Source organism: Amblyomma americanum, chromosome 1 (assembly GCF_052857255.1).
Source record: "Amblyomma americanum isolate KBUSLIRL-KWMA chromosome 1, ASM5285725v1, whole genome shotgun sequence".
Classification (NCBI taxonomy): Eukaryota; Metazoa; Arthropoda; class Arachnida; order Ixodida; family Ixodidae; genus Amblyomma; species Amblyomma americanum.
In genome coordinates, this window is record NC_135497.1 from 378621058 (window position 1) to 378643612 (window position 22555).

Here is a 22555-nt window from a genome sequence, read left to right on the forward strand (position 1 = left end):
ATATATATATATATATATATATATATATATATATATTAAGAAAATCTTTCCCGTCGCTTTTTTTCTCTTTTCGCTTTGACAAATTTTTGGGAATGTGATGTTAAAGTGGGGTCTTGGTTTCTATTGTAATCAGAAAAATTCGGTGATCTTGAAGCGCCTCATGAACCGTGACACTGTTTGTTGTTGATTTTTCTCACGGTCCCTTTCGATCAGAAGATCAGCGGAACGAAACTGGATGTGGGCACAACGCTATTGTTGCAGGGCAGCTCGTGAACTCTGCTTTACTGGTGTTAAGCGGTTATTCAGCAGCACTCCCTGAGACAGCCGCACAAGTTTAACAACACAATTTCGAAGCCTTGAGAAAGAGATGTAATGAATGCACATGCACCCTGCTACCTTCATTAGCCTGTGACTGCTTGCTACGGACATGATTACTTGTCAGCTTAGTAACGGCTAGCGAGTACGATCAGCGGTGTATCGACAATGTAGAAGGCTTCTCAGATTTCCTTAATCCTCCTTACATTTTACACTAAGAAAAATTTGTTTGTTGACATATAGACACATATTTGCACCTTCCTCAGTGATCGGCTAGGTTTCCTAGCCCACTTATCCTCTCAAATTTGTGTGGTCACGACAGTATCATTCCTGCACAGATTAAAAGCTACAATAGCAATGCTTATTCCAGCTCTTTGAAATGTGCTATGCATTGTTGCATGGTGGTTGGTTCTGCAATACCGACGTTGCCTTGTTTCTGAGATTCCTGTAGTATCAATGAAACCATTGTTCTGTCAAGGCGAAGACCACAGTTAATTTGAATCCATTCCTTAACTTGAAGGAAATGTCTGTTGCTGCTTGCATTAGCAGATTTCCCGCTTTGCACCGGCGCATAGTTCTGTTCTTGCCCGCTGCGCATGCCTGAATCAGGAGTGTTGCATTTTTCTTTTCTTCTGCGGTGTACACTGTATAAAAAGTACTAACCTAGCATTGCGGGCTGCGGGCAGGCATATGTGAGGTTATAATATAAGCAAGTGATTCTGTTGTTATAATCTTAAGCAGGTTATTTTATTTAGCGCAATGAGCAATCCAAGCCAGGATGTGAGTTGCCGAGCCTCAACAGTGATTTTTACACTAGAAAGAGAAGCTCTTTGGCACCCAGAAAGTGTGTGAGCTAGTTAGTAGATCAGTGTACCTGGCAGACTACAGGTTAGCATAACAACCTGTGCAGACAGCGGGGCAAGCTTTGTGATGACAATTCCAGTGTGCAAGAGAGGTAAATGATTCAGGCGGCATTCGATTTATCTGCTCATATTCAAAGTTTTAAGTCTTTCCTCTCAGCACATTAATAGGGCAAGAACACATGCGACAATGGGCCGTACGTATTTTCACTCTGCCCACCCTGATCAGCAAGTTTCTATGTTAGCAAAGTGTAAGTGCATTGTAAAAGCTTACTTTCATTTTTTCAGCTTCTGGCTTTTCAAAGCAGCCTACATTTCTTTATTCAGCTTCTGGCCGGCTCGTGTTCCTTTGTAACTTATGCTGCGCCTTTTGGAGGAACGCAAAATGTGGCCAAACTACGGAAGTTCTAATCAAAAGAGACGCATTTAAAATTACGAAGACAACCATCTCCTCCATGTTAGGTGAACTTCAATCTCTAAATTTTCAATGTGAAGCTAATAGTACCTAACGTAATACAAGTCATACTAGCCAAACGCTAGAAACTTCACAAAAAATAACTTTTTAGAATTGACACCTTTATTTACAACAGTTGTTTCAATTCACACACAGAAAAGACTGAGAATGAAAAAAGCACAAATCAAAAAGTTCATAAAAGCAGAGGTTGTGGCATTGGCAGAGTTACGTGTTTTTAATTGGAAACAGTGATGTCTGGTGTCGTTTGACGGCTTCCATTCAGGCGTGCGGTTTTCAACCCCCCCTCCCCCTGTTGCCTCCTCGGGGGAACAAGGAGGCGTTGACGTCAATTTCCGTCCGAGTATGTTGTTCTCATGCAGTGCCTGGAACATGACCTCTCCCGGAAGCACGTCACAGTACAGCCTCTGCTCCCCCTATGGAGGCGAAGCCTACCGGTGACACCGCCTCTTTTTCCGGGCCATTTCATAGATGCCGCCGTCAGACGCGGTGGCTAGCGGCGCAGAGGCACCGCGATGAGCAAGGTCCACAGGCAAGGTGGAATTCCTAGTGCCGCTGAAATGTGGCTGAACATTGATCGGACCGGATGATGATGTGCTGCAATAATACGTGAACTATTACTTGCGCATAGATCTGCTATTCCACCATATATCGATTTCACTGAACTATACGAGTGGCCACTAGACAGTGGTCCAGAGTTTTGGGATGCGCTGTGAAGACGGCACTTCACAGGAGCGTAGAGGAAGTAGTATTAGTCGAGCTATTATTGTCAACATGATCCTCATTGCTGAGACTTTTCCGACAAAAAAGGCAGCCTGCGTTTGTCTGCGGTAGTTCTCGGCAAAAAAAAAAGAGCGCATCAGAGGATCGGTGAGTTAGAAGCGAGAAAGGTACCTTAGGAGAGAGCATAATAGTCAAGCGTGTCACGGGATGTAAGTTATTAAAATTAGTATTTGAAAGCACTGTGAATTCGAAAATAGCACTCGTTAAAGGTAACAAATCATTAGAAACGATAAAAAAAGTTAAAAGAATTTATGTGTCAGCCATTACCTTTGCATTGGTACGGCGGTAGAATTTAATAAAGGAGTAATTACTCACTGGCATCCACTGAAGCGTAGCCATACGAGTTCCACAGAAACTTCGTAACTAAAGAAAAATGTACTGGACCGGGGCTCTAACCCGGACACCACCTAATCGGAACAGTGGTTCTACCAACAGAGCTAACCGAGACGGCTAGTGTATGGTAGAGAGAGAGCCAGTAGATCAATAACTTGAAGTGGGAACTGTGGTGATCAAATGCTTAGGGGAATCCCCAAGGCAGATTAGAATGCTTCAGAACTTAGTAGGCTATTTATGGATTGATTAGTGATTAATTAATCGTTTATTATAAATGTATTCCACTTTGGAGGCTTCACCTAAACATTTGCCCCTACTGTTCCCACCTTGAGTTACTGATCAACTCGCTCTCTCCCTACAACATGCTAGCTGTCCGGGTTAGCTCACTGGGAAGAGCGACAGCGCCGGTGAAGTGGTGGAACCGGTTTCGGACTCCGAACCTAGAAGTATTTTTCTCCAACTACGGAGCATCGGTGGAAGCTGTATAGCTTTCCTTTGCAGCCGTATGACTGCGCTGGGGTGGATGCTAATGAGTAATTACTTCCTTATTACAAATCCCTCCTTGGGGATTCCCCTAAACGTGTGTTACCTCAGGCAGGTTATCCATGACACACAGCTAAAACTCGTGGTCTGAGAGAACGGTGCCATAAGTTTTATTTTCTGCTTTTGGATGCAAATTTAACAGCCATTACCAGATGCTTTGCAATGACAGACAGCAATACGCTACCAGCGCGAAAATGTTTCGCTATAAACAGTCTCCATCCCTTGCGAGAACATGCATGATGCTAGGCGAGTTCATCATTACGAGCGTTCCAGCACCGCTTTCAACAAATTCATGTGATCAGGCCCTTAACGAACACCACATATTGTGGCCTCATTGACGGGTTTACGTGGATGCGCTTACTAATATTGCCTTCAGCAAACTGACCAGCTCAGGTGTCTTCCCTCGAAATATAGGAGCCTGGCTCATATTTGGGATAGGCCAATATACTCCCGCCTTCACTCCCGAAATGTGGGATCCTGGGGGCAGCCGCCTAAAAGGGAATCTCTGACAATCCATCCGTTAATAAATTGTGGCATTTAATAAGTTTTTGCACTGAAGCTAGAGAGATATCCCATTGCCTTATGCACGCCGCTTTCTGTGCTCTTCGGCAAAGGCAAGTGGAGTTTTGTACGAATGAATGGGACTCGAGGGAGCGAGAGTGAAACCAAAAAACTGATGACATCGTTTCAACACTCCAGCGCCAAAGAAGGGCCTTGGCTCCCACGCGTTGGAACGAAGGATCCATCAAGGCTGAAGAGTTCGAGCACTATCGTCGCCACGCTGTCGGCCGCGCGGTCGATTTTGCTCTGCTCCTTATGAAGCCGCCCATGGCTTTATTAAAAATAATGGCGTCTTCGACTTTGCTTCTTGTGAAAATCTAGATTCAAGTCACTGCAACATCATCGCTTAACGCAGCAGTTTTGGGTTTCCGTCCAAAGATTCACTGTTTAACATTTCCGGTAGAGAACCACAATCTTTTGCACGTGGTACCAGTTGTTCATGCAGTTTGATAGCCTAAAACTAGCGTCACCTGACCGAATACTGAGCTGTGTCTGTGAAAGCAAATTTATCTAAATAGTCGTCGTATTCATCGCCACGAGAATTTTTAACTTTACCTGCGGCAAGAAATTAAACATTTTGCGGTTAGCTTCATTTCCACCTAGCCCTTCGTGAGACCTTTTCGCGTAGGGACAACTTTGTCCATTAATATTGCGACCGAGTGTAAGCTCAGATTTCGTATCGACCGCCAATGGACGATCGCGACCGGCGAGCTGTCAGTGGCAGTCAATCGCTCACCAGGGGTCGGTGAAGTTCGATGGCGGCAGCTGTGGTTCGTCGGTGGCAACCTGCCTGTTGTTGGCTGCCATAGTGTGAACAAGCAACTCGACACTGTCCTCAAACGGGTTATTCTCCACGTTGGGGGCCACGAAACTGTGGGTGCGCTGCCTCTCTGCGCAGAAAGGCGCATACGCACACGCTCAGATAATAAAAATCGGTAATAACTTTTTGAGATTCTTCGCGAAGACATGTCGGGAAGCGCGTCTGTTGTCCTCTTCCTGCTCAAAATGGACGTTTCTCTTAGCTATCAATAAGCCACAAGTGTGTACGCAGTATTTCCTAACCTTAATAGCAGCTTCTGGTGGTCTTCCAGGAAAATAGCTCGCCCTCGTAGTCACCTTTATCAATAACTGCTGGGCTGAAACTTGTCCCGTTGTTGCTATAAATGGTGATGATTATCGCAGCTGCATGGTGCGCTTAATACGAATCCACGAACTGGCGTTAGCAACACTTATAAAAATTGATAAGTATACATGCAGTAGCCGAAGAATAGCGCATGCTACTCAAACTGCGCCGCCTTATGAGTACCTCAAGCTATGTGAAGCAAGTACGGATATTCTGGACTCCAACCTTGTCTTTTTGTCTACGGTATGCCTCAGGGCATAAGTTAGCTTCATGTTTTTAAGAGCCTTCCACAACATGCAGCCTTTGTTCAGTGATCCAGGCTACGATACCATTGAATAGGATACAACGGAGCTGAGGCAATCATTTAAAATGAGTACGAATATTTTCAGTGCTTCATAATAACTTAAATAGACTCCGTTCAGAAAGCGTCGACATTTTCACGCGAGTTTCTTTCGCGATGCGACATTCGCGATGTGGTCTCTTCGTGAAGAATAACCATGCTCATCCTGAAACAGATTCTGAATGTATGAAGCCTCATTTCAAAGGCGATGTACTTCTAAAACACCTACGCATGGCAGTTACCCCCCCCCCCCCCTCCCTGGAGATACGGAGCGGGAACGCAGATCATAGAAATACATGTACGCAAAACACAAATATATTTCTCGTTTCACAGAGTGCCCATGGTGCCGGCCTTTCGTTTACAGTTGGCGAGCAGTTTGAAGAGCGTGAAAAAATATGTTGTGTCATTTAGATGCTATCTTGGTAAAATGCCAAGATAAATGTGTGTTGTGAAGCTAGACGTATCGTCAAAAGCCGGCACTCCGCTGGGTGTTTCCTTGAATTGCTCAAACTTCTCATGTAGATCGTCAATTCTATCGCGCATCCATCATTCCATCCTAAATACTTCCATTCAAACAATAAGAAAGTTTACATTAAAGACTGTCCTCAAACAGCACGAAAAACGAACCGCGCACTGTAGGAGACGAATAACCCCGTTATTACACACACAGGTGACGCAGGCGGACGCCGGAGCCGGTGCAGTCCGCCAGAAAATGGCGAGTATGCTACGCGATTTCAAAGCTATCTTTGTAAAATGCTACGATATTATATGTTTACCAGTACTCTGTGAAACGAGAACTAAATATCAATGTTTTGCTCACATATGTTTCTATGGGCCGCGCTCCCATTCCGTACACCGAGGCAGGAGTGCCCCCATGCGTAGGTCTTTTAACATACATCGCCTTTGAAATGAGGCTTCTTACCTTCACAATCTGTTATAGATTGAAGATGGATATTCTGCACAAAGCAGAAAATACTGACAACTGCCACCACCCCATTTCAAAGCGAGCGCTCCTTCCTTCCTTCCTTCCTTCCTTCCTTCCTTCCTTCCTTCCTTCCTTCCTTCCTTCCTTCCTTCCTTCCTTCCTTCCTTCCTTCCTTCCTTCCTTCCTTCCTTCCTTCCTTCCTTCCCTCCCTCCCTCCCTCCCTCCTTCCGTCCGTCCATTATTCCAGAAGAACAAAAACAATCTGAGCCCGGCACGAAGGTACAGTGAAGAAGAGCGCTTGCTCCTCCAAGGCCTGCTGATAATCTGCTGAGCCCGACTGAAGCAAAGCACTTCATGAAGGAGGGGAGGGTAAGGGAAGTAAGATATAATGGCAGCAGTGCTACCGGCTTCCGGTGTGTCGTCTGCGGAATCGTCTGCTGCACTGCGTGGTTTTAATTCGTGGGTTTGCCATGGCGTTTAAGAACAGCTTTTTCAGTTATTGTTGTCTAGGCAGCTTACTAGGACGGGCTGCCTAGCTCTGTCCATTTGGTAAACACCCAGTGGACAGAGAGCCTTTTCGGGGCATGTTCAGCTTCACAACACTCATGTATCATGGCGGTTTAAAAAGAGAGCTTCGAAAGGATGTACTATACTTTGTCACGCTCTTCTTCAAAGCACTTACCAACTGCTAAACAGTTACCTCCATGGATACTCTGTGGAATGAGAAATATGTATAAACGTTTTGCTTAGATGCATTTCTATGGCAGCGCTCCCATTCTGTACACACAGGCAGGAGTGGCTCCCATGCGTAGGTGTTTTAAAAATACGTCGCCTTTGAAATGAGGGATCATACGTTCACAATCTGTTATAGAATGAACATTGTTATTCTTCACGAAGGGACGCCATCTTAGATGCAATGTGAAATCAGAAAACATATTTGATATCTTTTGCTTTCTTGTACTCTTAAGGGCGCTAAGCCTACTTTTCACCCCCAAATTCTACCCCAGTCGCTCTAGCCGGAGACAGCACCACCACCGCATCTTGCTTACGTTGTAGATTGGTGTTGGTCTGTACGCTTCTCGTATTATAAACAAGCGCTGTCTTATTTCTTGAGTTACTGTGGTCAGTCGCTTCCCCTCTTATTATGAGCAAGGGAGTGCAGGCCGTTCCTTTTCGAAGCCAGGGAAGCGCTATTGGCGCCATATGCGCCTTTACACCTGTTTGTAGCTGTTTAAAGCTACAACAGAACGGTATCCAAGAGCCGTGACCCTTCGCACAATTGCATTAAACCGGCTTGTGCACAAGTTGGTTTTCTGAGGCACGTTGAGACCGTTTGCGCTGGCGCTCCTACTTTCGCCTGGCATGCAAGTCGTAGAACAATATTCAAAGGACTGTCGCTCTTGTAAGAGTTAGCTTCCAATTATGGCAACATGTAGAGCAACAGCGTTGCTTATAGCTGATGACAATTTCATACGCAACGGGACGCAAGGAGGAAAGCAATGATTAAAACGAGACGTCAAAACAGTTATACATATTTTATCCGCGTAACGATGCACGATAACCTCACCAGGTGACGGTGTTGACTGACTAACCCTGTCCTTGCTCAAAGCATTAAAGCGCGCTTTGTATACCCCAGAATGACATCTTCGCTAATCTACATGAAAACCTTTGCGTCATGCTAACGTGTACGCAACAGCTTCGTCGAAGAGAACAGGTTGATACACGTACTCATCTTATTCTTGAGATCCTCAGGCCAAGGCTGCACTCGTGCAATTTCGCTGATGTCGCAAGACCTCGTGAACTATGAGCAGGAGAGCTCCGCTATCACGTGCAGGATCGCCAGTGGGCAGGTGGCGGCCGGAGCAGCTATGTCCTGCACGCGAGAAAACGCCTTCTGACGGGGTTCTATCGCTAACTTTGTGTCCTTGAGCCGATGAGCGCCCGCTCGTAGGCAGAATGCACAAAGGTGGTATCATGATACGTACCGTGGGAGCAAATGCCCTTTCTACGCGACAGAGTATAGAGCTCATTTGGTCTAAAAGCAGTCGGCGTTGTAGTAGTTGTGCGCACCCCGCGCAGGATATGTTAGTAAAAATATTTCTAAATATGCGTAAGTTTCAACGCACACTCAGTGAATAAAGAAAAAAAAATGGGGTGTAGGCCGGGAATCGAGCCTTTGGAATTCGAGAAGGGGACGCTTCCACTCCGCCCCGGCGGCTCAACGTGTGAACAAGAATAAAGGCGCGTCTAGTGATTGCACGGGTTTCTCGGAACCGCATCTTTTTGATCTGTAAAGAAGCTTAGATGAATAATAATGAGCAGAGATGGGAATCCTGACCTCAAGAGGATTTCACTCGGTGAGGTGAGGGTGAGGGAAGATAAGCGGAAGAAAATTCGTGAGGACGAGGGTGAGGGAAGAAAGACATGGTGAGCTTGAGCGAGGGAGGGAAGACACGATGAGGTGGGGGTGAGGGAGGGCAAGATGCACTGTGTGAAGGAGAGGGTGGTGGCCCGAGTCGTGCTCCCAGCAAATATTTTTTGTCTGTGCAACCCGTTATGTATTCCCGCTCTAAAGTGCTACTTATTAGAGAGATTATTCCCGGGGAAGACGTAGATTCTGCAGTCGAGCTGCACGAGGCGAACACGAAACACGGGGAGGCGCAAGTCTTCTCCGTCGCCGCGATTTCCTACAGCACTGATAATGCTACGCCAAAAAAATAGCTCTTCTAACTCAAAAAGTCTATTGTTAAAAATTGTGAAAAGTTTTAGTCGAAACACCCTGTATGGTGTGCTAACAAAGAGGCACTGGTGGGACGGCACGGGTGGCCGCCGGCCCAACGGGAACCGTGGTACAGCAGTCCGAATATCTAATATCAGCCCTGAGTCTGTCAGAACATCAGAGTGTATAGTAAAACATATAGAAATTATAATTTTAAGTGTGTTGAATTCCCAAATTCTAAGCGTTGCTTTCTGGAACGAAGTCCGATTTCAGCTCAATGAGGTTTCAAAGAGCTGGCTGCAGCGTAAAAAATGCTTCAGCGAAATTCCACCGTCAAATCAAAACTTGTTGGCGGCCCTAATGTCGAATGTTTCCATTCATACTCTGAGGGGTTCAGTAGAGTTGTGTCTTTCTATTTTCGCTGGAATTGCGGTATACGAAAGCTGCGCCACAATGGGGTGGGCAAAGCCAACCTTTGTAGATTTACTATGAAAATAAAGCAGTAGATTACCCACCTTGGTCTGACTCATCTCTCACTGCGCCTTGTACGAGGTGCCAGAAAACGAAAAGTTGAACTCCTCCCCAAATAACAGACACATCTCTTGGTTGATTTCTGTCGGTGAGATGTGTGACCACCTAATCGGGAGTCTGATTTTATGAGCTAAATTTCTTGTAGGTATTGTAAGGAATTGAAACTCTGCCTTTGGGTAGTGCGTAGACGCTCAAGGAATAAATTACGGGCAGTTTAGCTTGGCGATAACCACGAATTATCGTGCGCTAGCACTATCAGTCCTGGTTTTGTATGGTGTACCTTGACTTTCTATGCTTTTACTTGACCTGAACTGTCTTACTTTGGTTGATATATGATGCAAGTATGCGTACTAATGCATCATTTTAGACTTTTACTGCGGTAGATTTGTTCAATTCTCTTTAAAGAAACAGAGAGAGCTCCGTGGGAAACAGGAATGCTGACGAAATCGACACCCGCCGCGGTGGCTCAGTGGTTAGGGCGCTCGACTACTGATCCGGAGTTCCTGGGTTCGAACCCGACCGCGGCGGCTGCGTTTTTATGGAGGAAAAACGCTAAGGCGCCCGTGTGCTGTGCGATGTCAGTGCACGTTAAAGATCCCCAGGTGGTCGAAATTATTCCGGAGCCCTCCACTACGGCACCTCTTCTTCCTTTCTTCTTTCACTCCCTCCTTTATCCCCTCCCTTACGGCGCGGTTCAGGTGTCCAACGATATATGAGACATATACGGCGCCATTTACTTCCCCCCACCCCAAAAAAAACCAATTATTAAAAACCAATGATTAAATCGGCACTGGGAACATACAGGATCTTTATACAAGAAGTTGCCAAAGAAAATATCTATGATGATTGTAGGGGAAGCTCTTTGTAGTTTGAGGCCTGGACGGGAGTTTTGTGGACTAAAGCATATAGAGTCAGGTACCATGAGAACTTTCTGACGGGCTAGTTGGTACATCTCTATTAAACAGCGTGCGCTAACAGGACGTACGCAGGAAACTTTCCTCTGTCTCCAAGTTGCCTGTGTACGTCCTGTTAGCGCACGCTGTTTAATAGAGACGTACCATGAGATGGACATGTTGTGCGTTGCGTGCGGAGAGGAGGAGGAAACGGCTGAACACTTGATGCTTTTCTGCAAAGGGCTTCACCCTGCAGTGGAAAGCAGCGGGGCTGATTTATTCAAAGCATTCTGGTTTAAGGACACTGAAGGAAAAGTAGATTTTAAGCGAGTAGAAGTAACCAATGGAAGGTTATCTGATTAGTGGCTAAAATTAAGACAATAGAAAAATTTCTCAAGTGATGGTGGCTATGTGGCTTGAACCACCGCTCGATTTAAAACGGTCAGCCGCCATCCATCCGCCCGCCCGACCGTCCGTCCTTACATACATACATACGTACATACAAACATACATGCATTCATCCATGCATCAATCCATCTATCCATCCATCCACCCATCCATCCATCCATCCATCCATCCATCCATCCATCCATCCATCCATCCATCCATCCATCCATCCATCCATCCACCCACCCACCCATCCATCCATCCATCCATCCATCCATCCATCCATCCATCCATCCATCCATCCATCCATCCATCCATCCATCCATCCATCCGTCCGTCCGTCCGTCCGTCCGTCCACCCATCCATCCTTCCGTCCATCCATCCATCCATCCTTCCGTCCATCCATCCATCCATCCATCCATCCATCCATCCATCCATCCATCCATCCATCCATCCATCCATCCATCCATCCATGCATCCATCCATCCATCCATCCATCCATCCATCCATCCATCCATCCATCCATCCATCCATCCATCCATCCATCCATCCATCCATCCATCCATCCACCATCCATCCATCCATCCATCCATCCATCCATCCATCCGATCGATAGATCGACCGATAGTCAAGCGTAGTTCTGTGTCTCCATATTTTGCGCTGGTTTCTTTCCGCAATCATGTACCGACTCGTACAGCTCAACACTCTACTGAATCCATTCATCCATCCGTCAGTCCGTCTGTCCTTTCTGAGTCGGAGTAGTGTCAATGGTTTCTGAACAGGTGTGATGGAACCGCAGCCACCTGCAGGTGCTAGTGTGGAGCAGCGCCTGTGTTGTTTCCAGATGTCTCCTAGAGACTCTGAGCGATTCGCCCAGCCGGTAAGGCGATGGCGTTGCGTGGACAACCTGGCAGCGCTCCGTCCTTCACTTTTTTTCTATTCGGTTAACGACCACATTTCTTGAGCAAACTTAACAACCGTGAACCAAACCGGCCGCTATTGATGTCCTCATGTGCAGGAGGCACGACGACCAGCGCTCACCGAATAATTTCCTCGCAGCACATGCATAAATTAAATCTGCGTTTGACCTCAAAATCACAAGAGGAGATTACGTTATACCGAACCGCGTGTGGGGTTACAGCGGAATAATGTAGTTGCTCGCAACAAGGGAAGTTATAAAGAAAATCAGTGCAGCTCTGTTGCATTGACACAAGTCATTGTGCATCGCTGAGCTCGAAGAGGCGCTGTGCTACTCCACCGCTGGCGGCTCCCGGCGCTAAACATTTTCGACAGCAGATCTTAGCCACCCGCTGCTGGCTTGCGCGTTGTGGTGGCAACTGGCAGAGCTTTAGCAAAGCGAACAGCACGGCGAAGGTTGAGAGTAGGGTCATAACAAAGGGAGGGCGAGAATGAAAAGCAAGAGGAACAGGATAGCGGTGGAAGAAATGTAGAAGCGTAAGGATGTGAAGTGGAGAAGGAAGTTGTAGCGGGAGCAGCCGAGAGATATCGCATTCAGTTTGCCCCGGCTGTTGCGTATTGACTTCCTACGCGCGTTTTGCGGATAGCCGTCACGCTTTAGAAAGTGCACCGCAAAGACGCACATAGTGACAGCAGTAGCTGCGGAAGCAGGCAGATACCCGAGCAACCCTTCCCTTTCAGGCAGCACACATATAGGACGCTACTTTTCTCCAAGTCAGGCGATTCACAGGCAATTTTGGCCCCTTGGTTGTACGACAAGACTCCACAACTGCTGGTCGAAACTTGAGTCAGTGATGATTCTGCAATCAGTCCACGCCGTTTGACATGGGAATGGGCACGCGGTGTTGTGATTGTGCGGGCCACGCTCATCGTGGCCCGCCAAAAATGAAGACACGTCTTTTGTGCTTCAGCGTCCACCTTGAAGCAATGAACAAAAAAGATTGGTTATATGGAAGTGAAAGGCGCCGTAACTTTCTCATGTCTGGTTAGACACCTTAACCTCTACATGTGTGAAGGGAAGAAGGTGGGAGTGAAAAAAAAGAGAGAGAAAAAGGTGCAGCCATAGAGACAGCGCTGGATTAAGGGGAGGGGGCTAAGGGTGCTGCAGCCCAGGGCCTCACTTCGGACAGTAGAAGGGGCCTATTTATTGTAACCTGCTTAGTATATGGAACCATGGGCAACAGAACTTCGAGCGACATGTATGATGCGAGAAATCCAGAACAAGGAGACGGGGCCCCCGCATAATGTAACAGAATGCATTAGCCTGATCATTTGGGGTGCGCTTGTCGAGCAGCAAAAACAGGAATCCCCCGCCATCCCGGCGGGGCCCTCTTTCTTACGAAGCGAGGTGCGTTTGCTTGGAAGAGTTTTCGTGGTTTCCTGTCAGTCCGTCGGTCCAGTGCTGTCTGGAGAGGAGGGGCAAGGGGAATGCCTAAAACATGTAATATGGGATGAGGACCTAAATCTCTCTTGGCTCACGCCACCCTCCACCTCTCAAATAGTTCTGCCGCTGTCCTTCTCATAGAAAGGATGTGCTGCAGTACCCAACAGTGCCTCCCATCCGACTTTTCTTTACCGTGATGGTAGCTTGGGCGGGGCAGGATGAGTCCGATAGCAGGTGATGATGAGTCTGATGGTAGAGTCTAGGCAGGAATAGAAATAAGACGTCACACGTGCTTTTGTCCGCGTGCCGTGGGACATGGAATGTTCACTGTTCGGGATAGGGTTGTAGAAGTTGGGAAGGGGAAGTTGGAGAGCTGGACACAAAGGCCTGTCTCCAGGGCTCATACCTGCTTAGTGGCTGCGCACCCTCGGGCACGCTAGACGGAAAATGTAGGTCAGACTGGCCGCCAAACATTCCAGAAAGAAGTAGAAAAAGATGACTCAGAGGCGACGGAGGGCGCGTAACTTGGCCCGCGCTAGTAGTCGCCCTCTCCCCTTCGTTCTCGCGCTCAGCGTCGACGGGGCGAAAGAAAAATCGAGAATCTCCCAGAAGAGACAATTGCTCCGGGAGAAGGAGTGAGAAGGAGTGTGTGTGTACGGAGAAAAGGGGAATTTGTTCAAGGAACTCTATGTGTATGTGAGCACCTGCTTTGGCGCTAGTAACAGAAAGACGCGGCGCGCGTCTATGAGAGGAAGTTGATCACGGGCTGCGATTCAACACCGAGCCGCCGGTTAAGGTAGCAGAACCGCGCCCGCAGCTCTCGGGGGACGCGCACTCTCAGCCAGCCACGGATCACCCAGGCAGCGTGCGCCAGTCATCGGGACGCCCACTGTTGGACACCAGCGGTCGCGTCGGACTGACGAAGTGCCCGTTGCAGTGGACAATTAGCATCCATTCATGCGAAAATGCTCGGTCGGAAGCATCAAAGTGGTGCGCTTAAAGGAAAGGCGAAGTTAGAGAGAGAAAAGTGCGAAAAGAAGCTACCAAAGATGTCAAAGTACCTACTGAATGCAGCTTCCGCGGAGCAGTATGATCGCTCTACCCGGAGTCCGTGTCAAACTCCCAATAGTACCGACTGTACTTCTATGGAGGACTTGCCAACTCCATCACCACAATTCCCAGCAAGAAGCAAGGTTTGACTCATCTTGGTTGTCTGGATCCTGCGAAAACGATGCCAACCTCGGTCGTCCATATTTTGGAGCAACCGACGCTAACCGAGTCCTGTCCGGTTCCTGAGTCAGCAACGTCTATGCTACTCCACCGAGCCCCTGCCACAGAGCTCCAGGTGTCCGGTCCGCCATGCCCGATTTCTACTACTGCTGATCAATAGGTGTTAAACCTCCCCGATGAGCATCCTTTTTCTGACGAGCGCCAGTAAACAACACTCCAAGAGCCGACTGACTTGTTTCCTCTTAATTTGGCTTCATATAATCATGTTTCCACCCGCAAAGTGTGCCTCGAGAGGACGACTGAGACGGCTTCTCGTTGCGGAAAGAGAGAAGTACAGACACCTCCCCAGGAAGAGGTACTGTGCGAGATTCTCCGAAGTAACCCTATTAAGTGGCCGGACGTTATTACTGGCAGCTTTCGGAGTGTATGCCTTGAGAAAGGGCCATTGTATTTTCAAAATGGGGCAGAAAATTTTCCGTCTTCTGAAAGGCGATACAAAATTCAGAAACCCTGTATGTCACCTCATCTTTTCGTGCGAAAGGCTGGAAATGGGAAGACGTATGAGCGACACTCGGAGTCCAAATGTTAAGTTTACTGCTTCATGTGTACACTATTTTCGATTTCAAGCAACCACAGTGCTTTCACTACGCACAGCTTTTCTGATTGGAAAAGAGCAGAAGGAAAGGTTTGCGCATATGAAAATAGCGTCGAGCACCGGAACTGCATGGCAGCGTAGCTCGCCCGCTCTAAATCGAGCAGCACAATTGAGAAGGAGCTAGGTAAGCATCTTGTCACTGAGACCACTTACTGTACAGAGGTGTTAAAGCGCGTAGTCATAGTTAAGATTGTAGCTGAGCGCAACCTAGCATTTATTGGCAGTGAGGAGATTTTTTGTTCACCGAGAAATGGCACAATTATATGGGAGTGCTTGAGGCCATTGCCAAGTTTGATACCTTTCTAGAGGAGCACATCAAAAGCTATGGCAACAACCAAAAAGGTCACCCATCGTATCTGTCAATAACCATTTGTGATGAATTTATCGAGGATATGGCAAAGGCTGTCAGGGAACGTCTCGTTGACGAAGTGAAACGCGCAAAACACTTATCTTTAATTGTTGATTCCACTGCAGACTTTTGTCACCTTGTTCAGCGGTCAGTTATTTTACGATAATTAAATGGGAAAGTGTACGAGCTCTTTCTCGGATTGGTTCCAATCGAATCGCATACCGGCTTGTATCATTTCGATACCGTGATGTCCCACTTGACGACCAATGGCATCTGAAAGGATGATTCTAGGGGCCAAGCGAGTAATGCGATAATGCGATTAATATGTCAGTAAAATACAAAGAACTGCAAGCTCAAATCAAACACCCGAACGAATTGGCAGTCTACGTTCCGTGTGCTGGTTATGCACTGAACTTAGTTGGCGCGTGTAGCTTTAAGAGTTGCCTTGAGTCAGTCAAATTTTTCACTGTAATTCAGAGACTGTATGTGTTCTTTGTTGCCTCACCTAAGCGATGGAGGTCTTATTTGGACAGCATGCGCGGAACTGGCCAGCATCTTGTTATGAAAAGTCTCTCTGAGACCAGGTGGTCAAGACACGCTGAATCATGTAAGGCCACTGTGAAACATTTCAATTCAGTCTTGTGTTGCCTTGAAGCTATATCAAAGAAGCATGAAGAAAACGATGACACTAGGAACGAAGCGCAATCACTCTCCAAGAAAATGACCAAACTAGAGACGTCATTTACGGCGAAATTCTGGAGTGAAATCTTGGAGCGCTTTGACAAAACGAGCGTAGCACTTCAGAAACTAGGCCTATACACTTCAACTGCTGTAGACCTGCTGAGCTCTCTAGAACGCTTTGATAATTCTCTGCGACCTCTCTTTGATACCTTCGAAGAGAGAGAACGCACGCTAAGTACCAATCTATGTTATCAGGATGAGGGCAAACGCATCGTTTTGAGTAAGCACCCGGACGGAATAAGGCATAGTGCGCAGAAGGTAGAAAAAATTCATCGCGGAGACCTACAATGTTGTACTTGACAGTCTAGGCTCCGCTTTGCGAGTGCGAAAGGCTGCTTACACTGAACTCTGCGAAAGGTTGGGTTCTTAATATTGCTGAGAGAAGTTGGGAGCCAGGCCTCTCTGGCACAAGAGGCTGTGAAGTATGTGTAAACCTAGAAAAATGATTTGGAGCCAGCATTTTCCGCTCAAATCGTTCAGTTTGCGAACTTTCTGCACAACTCTGTGTGACAGGACAATGGTCCCCTGTGAATAATGAAGTTGCTGCATAAAAGAAAGCTTAATGATGTGTTTCCAAACTTTCTGTTGCTTTGCGAATGTACTTAAAGGGAAGCTGAAACAGTTTTCAAATCGCATGAAACGCTGTGGTTGGGAAGAAAGGCCCTTGAAAATCATGTGTGTAATTTTTTTTTCCGATTCTATCCAGAAACAGAGCTGCAATCGCTTCTTAAAAACCCGCCGCCGGCACGCCCTCGTCGCTTCCGAAAGCGCCGGGTGGGGGGACGGCATTGACGCAGAACTGGCGGAAGTGACGCCATTCACGGAGAGTCGGCCGGCCGTCCGGCTGCGCTTGCTCCGCTGCGGCCCGCGCTTTGGCGAACGACAGATCAACGCAACCTTCTGCCAGTGCCGTTTGCTTTCTCTCGTTCCAGCGTTCCGTGTAATGCTTGAAGCCTGTATATAAACCAGTTTTGGTATGGTACTCCTTTAGAACAGCGCTCAGCACACAGCTTGGTAGAATCCGTCGGTTCTCCCCCAGCCTCTTTCACGTTAACCAGACAATCTGGTGGTACGCAGCATGCCGAAACTGCCTGCACAAAATATGTGCTGCAATATCTCTCTTTTCGTTATATTACTTTCTTAGCTGTTTGTAAGCTCTTTGCCTTTTCCAGCTGGTTCACATCGACGCTGAGCTAAGGCCACTTCCAGCAATGCTTTGCTGAGGCACACAGTCTTGAACTTTCTTGAGCGCGTTACGCACTGTGTGCCTTTTTGCTTTTTCCTGATTGCTTGCGCTTCATGGCAGCACAAGCAATTCTCTTAATCTTTCATCAGCGCGCAGCACATGCAGCTGCACCTAACTGAACAAAAAACCGATTATATAAGCCTAGTATACCTGAGCAAAGCAAACATTTTCATTCATGAGCGCTTGGTCATGGCTGACGATCGACAATGGCGTCAGAATTCATACAAATATGTCCTTGAGTAAGAACGGCAAAGTTGTCGATAAGCGGTACGCATATATCTGCCACAAGTAATTCTGCTCGTTATTTCGATACACAACAGCAGCAACTATATCTCGCAGCACACTAGTTTTGATGAGCAGCACTGAGAGCAACGAAATTTCCGGCTTGCAGGCGCCGCCATGCGGTAGCTTCTCTATTATTAGCTTCTTATCAGGCGGTGGCACCAGCTCTCTGTTTAGTCTGTAGTTCTCAACGATTTCGGAATAGGTTTGCGCGCTCTCGTCCAGATTCCGACAGTCCGGCGTTTCCACAGTTACCCGGAAACAAAGAATATGGGAATGCGCTGACTACACCGGAGTCGACGAAGATATTGATAGCAGAGAAAGCTGGGAAGCCCTGCTGCGCAGCGAAGAACCCGCTCGGCTGAAACAAGCCAATCCGCCTGGCGGCTGATGCCGCGAAGAGACAAAATCTCTTTGTTAGGCATTAGTCACGGAGGCTCCGGCCCCCGCCCTCCACGCCTGCGTGCCGGGGGCGGTGAGTAGCAAGGGGTCTCCATTTCCGGTGGAAATAAAAGCTGTCATCCACCCATCCATCCAGTCGAGATTTCCAACACGTGAAAATGTCGCGACTTGACTCGCTGCCGGCGCACTCCGCGGCGTCGATAGTTGGTTCCGCCGTTTTCTGAAGCTGCTGCTGGCTCGAACATGCATGGTGAAAGTCAAAACTGTTCAACACTGCTTGAATTATCCATAATTTTTAAAACGTAGTCATTAAAAGCCCGCTGAAGCAACGCGCTACGCAGCAACGCCGTCGGTGCCGGTCGGAGATCCCCGTGGATGACGTCAAGACTGTCCCGACCAATCGCGGGCAAGAGCGGCGTTCGCTCGGCGCCCTGAGGCGATGGGGCGCGTTTTATTCTTAGAACAATTTTTTGCATTTATTTCCGCTCTTTTTGAATGAGATATTCTGTTTCAGCGGAATAAAAGCTACAAAATGACGTAGAGAACTTATTTTTTTTCGAAAAGTGCTTCAGCTTCCCTTTATGGACACCCGTGGCAAACGGAGAGACCGAACGATCGTTTTACAAGTTTTCGCTGATGAAAAATCGCCTTTGTTCGAGCCCCTTTGACGACAAGGTTAACGAGCTTGCTATCATGTCCACAGAAAGTGACCTCCTCCGCGATCTGTCCTTCGAACAGACTGTATCTGATTTCACCAAAGCGAAGGCACGAAAGATGCCATTTTAAAAGAGGACTCTTTGCGGTATACATGAATAGTTCCAATAAGTACGTTGTGTTGCCTCCCACTCTCCACGTTGCCAATGAAACGCTGAGGAGTGTGATTCAACATATACAAATCTTTGTCGTTCGTCTCGTTTTTTCTTCTTGTGACATTTATCATGCTTTTAAAAAACTGTGTTTTTTTAGTATTTGATAGTGCCACGTTTATTTGGTGTCGTCCTTGCTTGTCTTACCTTTAACGAACATAATTTCAAATAATGTTTTCTAATTACAATCGGTTATTTTCACCTCTATTCTAGTGCATTTTTTTGGTGTTTGTAATGCCTTAAGTATTGTATATATCTATTGCATATTTAAAGAGTAACGTGTATAACGATTACTGCAGTCTGATGCTTGAATTTTAATACAACCATGCGTCTCCTCACGGGATTAAACTTAGTGATGCAAACAAAGCCTAGATTCAGAAAGATCGACATCTGAGCTGAGTTGTCTTTTCTACGTTCTTGTTCGTCTTGACTGCACTAAACTTTGCCTTAAAGCCTAGCTTTTGCTGAAAAAACAGTACAAATAATTCACAAAGAGAACATATGTGTTAGTGTTTACAACAGCACACGTTTCAAGCAAGTTTTTTAAATAATAATAACAATTATAATAATCCCGCGTATCGCACTTCGTTCCATGTCGTTCACTTGTGGAATTAAAATGAAACATGGCAGAATTCCAGTAGCGTAGCAGGCGACAGGGGAGGGGAGGCGGGAAATTTAGTATATTGAAAGGGAGCCTGCATGCGTATTAGCCCAGGGCCGCTATTTTTCTTAATCCGGCCCTGAGTGGAGGACACCGAAATAATTTCCACCACAGGAGGATCTCTAGCGGAGGCCGGGTTCGAAACCGGGTACTTCGGCGCAGTAGCCTAGCGCGTTGAAACAATGAGACACACACGGCGTAACGCGTTCTCAAAGGGCAGAAAACGCGAGAGAGAATGCCGCCACCGGGCAAAGGTCGCACCGCGCGGCTCTATGTAAGTCAGGAGCTTTTGTTTAGTGCGATAATTTAGAGGTCTTGTGCGACAAAGCAGCAATGGGTGCGCATTGTAATCCCAAGAGTAACTTGAGCGTTGTCTAACTTTTCTGTGTCTATAATTGCAAAATAAAGCTGCGCTCAAATTTTTGCATTACGGAGTACCGTATTCGTTGTTCAAATTTGTTTATCACTTTAAAGAACATTGAGTACACTTAAGCCGCCCATTTCTTCCACGTCATTCGTTTTTGTTTACGCACGTGCGCCACAAGAGCGAAAAGCAATTTAAGGCGGAAGCCTTTCTTTGCTGATGAGTGGTGAGGATGGAGTTGTAAAAGGAAGTTTCTGGACGAAAGTTGTACTCACGATCTATTAATCATAAGTTGTATGGTAAATAAAATAGAGTGTAAAAGTTGATAAAGAAACAGTTGATAAGAAATATATACGCAGTAAAATAAAAAGTATAAAATAAAAAGAAAACTGAAACAAATAAAACCAGAAAGTAGAAAACAAAACGAAAATAAACAAAAACAGAAAGAAAGGTTATAGAATAACAAGAAAATAACGAAAATTTGAGGGAGAAGGACAGGACATCCAAAGGTTTTCGCATTTCAGCTCTTAAGCAGACTTAAGCGCTATCCTGTATTTCTTATGGGTGGCAAGAAACAACATTTACTGCAACATCAAAAGGAAAGGTATGCACACAGGACCCTCATTATTTCAAGCAGCGACTGTGTAGTTGAGCAATGTGCTTGTTTTTAGCGCTTTTTTCTCAGTTTACACCAGCTGATCACAAGGAATACCCTTCTTGACAAGGAATACCCTTGATGCCGACCAATAACGTTTGTGGTATTTCTTAACTTCGGTTGTTAACGACAATATACTCAACGGAAACTTATACTGAGCTTGACGTTCTGCTAGTCATAAATGCTTCAATTCCACAGTAAACTGCAAAAATGAGGCGGTTTCCCGTGCCATCTTGCTGACCAAGCACGAAGGAGCAATTCAGTGAGATGTTGTTTTAATGTTAGAAGTTAGATTTGGTTTAGGGCGGTTTAACTTTCCAAAGCGACTCAGGCTATGAGCGACGCCGTAGTGAAGTACTCCAGAAATTTCGACCACCTGGGGTTCTTTAACATCCGCCGAGTTTTGCAGCTAGAAGTGTGCACTGTCAGCAAGTGCCTCTGAAAACAGCCACAACACATTTTCACAAGGTATTAGGTTTTCTTCAGTGTTTACCGCGTCTTAACGGGGCCGATAAAAAGACAAGCACTAAAGCACTAGGTGCGATCCTGAACGATATTTGAATCGCTCTATTTCCATTAAAACGACGCCCGATAACACTCGTCACAAACTACTGTCATCAAGTGCAATGACATTTCCGTCTCAAGCTGACTGCTCATGGTAGCCTTAAAAGGGGCCATATAAGCACGCGGGCCACATGGGAGCAGAAGTGAGCAAATGTATAATGTCTTCAGGTTTTATGCAATTCAGGTGGAGCCCCCAGATAAAGTTCATTGTCACCTTATTGCCACTCATACATATCAAATAGAAACAGTTCGGTTTATTTCGTTTTAGTGAGTCATCACGACGTATTATGCAAGAGTCTGCAGGCGCAACAATGGTTCCAAAACACAGTTTAATGAAATTCTTGGACGACAGAGCATTTCACATTTCTGTGCCCCAGCATGGATAAGATCGATGACGTAACCACTAAACCAAGTCATCTCGACAATGTGACCTTTCACTTCATGTCTGATGCTCTGAAAGACTAGCCTTGAGCAGACATTCTTTGCAGTATTCTCGCGGGCAGGCATAAACACCAGTACTATGCCGGTGCGACTGAAAACTGGTTCTCACCTCCGAACACCGGGTGAAGACGTCAAAGAGTCTGTTGCTCCAAAGGCGGTTTGCTACAGAGTGCCGCCACAGTCGACCGGTTGCCCAGCGCCTTCAGGACTAGGTGCCACCAAACGGAGCAGGCCCTCCAATAGGAAAGATCTGCAGCATATACGGTCACCTTCAAGGGGCCGTGCGGTTTAAAGTTGAATTTACCTTGCCGAAGCGGAGATTCCACCGAATGTTCCAGCGACCTGCGCTAGCGTTGCATGCGGGGCGCGCGCTTCAACAGGGTCTTGTTCTTCACTGCCGCTCACAGCTTAGTGGAAAAAACTCTCCGCGGACGCAGAAAAGTGCCGATGAAATCTTAGAAGGTAATTCCTGCTGCACATGGTTCAACTTACTGTAAATCATGCAGTAAGATACCTTAATCTCTCTCCTTTAGTGCTTGAATTACGGGAGCCCCGATAGAAGCAAATGGATTTCTCGAATTTATCTTCGTCTACTATTCTTTCCTCTTCACCTGATTCTTTCAGCTCACCCGGAAAACGCAGAACATCTAGCATCTAAGCCAACCTAAATAGGCAGTAGAGGTTGGCCAACAGATGCGCGTTTTTCGCCAGGAGTTGAAAAAAGCCCATGATTTCTCTGGGGGCTATTTTCGCTTTGCACAACATCTTCCTCTCTATCTTCTCTGTCTTCCGGCGTAACTGGATACCCCCCCGCCCCCCCCCCCTAGGCGGCTACGCACGTAGTATACATAATACCAGGTCATTAGCTGTGCAGGATTATTAGAGGGTTTTGGACATTAATCGTATAATATAAACCGAATATTCGTATTCGTTTCTAAAACTCTGTATCCTA

At 46.6% G+C, this 22555-nt stretch overlaps 1 long non-coding RNA gene across 1 annotated transcript; it reads right to left on the bottom strand.

Annotated features, from left to right (window-relative positions):
• Positions 1–4722: 4722 nt before the first annotated feature.
• Positions 4723–21971, bottom strand: LOC144101412 (uncharacterized). The gene is made up of 4 exons (XR_013308001.1): positions 21908–21971; positions 21713–21853; positions 7984–8128; positions 4723–4757 (listed from the first exon to the last, which is right to left on the bottom strand). It is a non-coding gene; the product is annotated as an uncharacterized LOC144101412 (long non-coding RNA).
• Between the last annotated feature and the right edge of the window lie 584 nt (positions 21972–22555).